At 55.8% G+C, this 862-nt stretch overlaps 1 protein-coding gene across 1 annotated transcript in view; it reads left to right on the forward strand.

Annotated features, from left to right (window-relative positions):
* Window positions 1-862, forward strand: part of CLCN1 (chloride voltage-gated channel 1) — a 106,609-nt gene that overhangs the window by 81,091 nt on the left and 24,656 nt on the right. The gene's annotated exons all lie outside the window — the stretch shown is intronic.

The raw sequence follows: 862 nt of genomic DNA on the forward strand, positions 1-862 counted from the left end.
AGAGTACACATTACAATTAGCATATGCCAACTCTAAAGAATGTTAATTGATGTTAGCATGTGCTGTGAGCAGTCACACATTAAGGTTTAATATCTTCTCTAATGTGCACTGATCAGACCTGCTGCTAGAGGACTTGTGAGCAGGGGCATAGCTAGAAGCTGACGAGTCTGCTCCTTTCTGTCCTGCTTGCCAGCTCCCTAGCCACAGTATAGGCTGGGGGCTGGGGGAAAGGAACCCTCCGCCACTTGGATTGCCCCCTAACCACCCCAGTCATCCTCTGGCACCCCAATTGCTGCCCCCCCTGCCCCACTAGCACCTGAATCAGCCTCTCTACCCTTTGGTCAGCCCCTGTACATCCAGATTGTCGCACTGATTTTTTTTTTTTGCCATTTGGATTGCTGTCCCAATCAGCCCAAGAGTGGCAGTGGTGACAGAGAGGGCAGGGAGGGTTCCCCCTTGCTGTCTGCTCCCAGGCTCCCTGTAGCCTGCAGTCTACACTGACCCTGTGCACCCAGATCCAGCCCCTGCTGGGCCCTGAGGCTCAAAGGGGAGCAGGGGGGAGAGGTGGGGGTCAAAAGGAGATACTAGGCAGCAGTGGGGCTCAGTGGGGGCTAGATTTAAGCATGGAGGGGTGGTGGGGTTTGTAGGGAGCCTGGGAGCAGGCAGGGAGGAGGACCTTCCTTCCCTTGTTGCCACCACTTCTCCTGGTCTGATTAGTGTGGCAGAGTGGTAATCCCAGCATGGATGAGGGGGAGGGAGTGACTGGGGCTGTACGGTGGATGGGATTGAGGTGTCAAGTGGTGATCCAGGGGTGTGGGAGACAACTGGGGGGGGTTGGGATGATTGGAGGCTGATAGGGGGT

The sequence above is a fragment of the Gavialis gangeticus genome, unplaced genomic scaffold, assembly GCF_001723915.1.
Source record: "Gavialis gangeticus isolate Ggan-Ray unplaced genomic scaffold, GavGan_comp1, whole genome shotgun sequence".
Lineage (NCBI taxonomy): Eukaryota > Metazoa > Chordata > Crocodylia > Gavialidae > Gavialis > Gavialis gangeticus.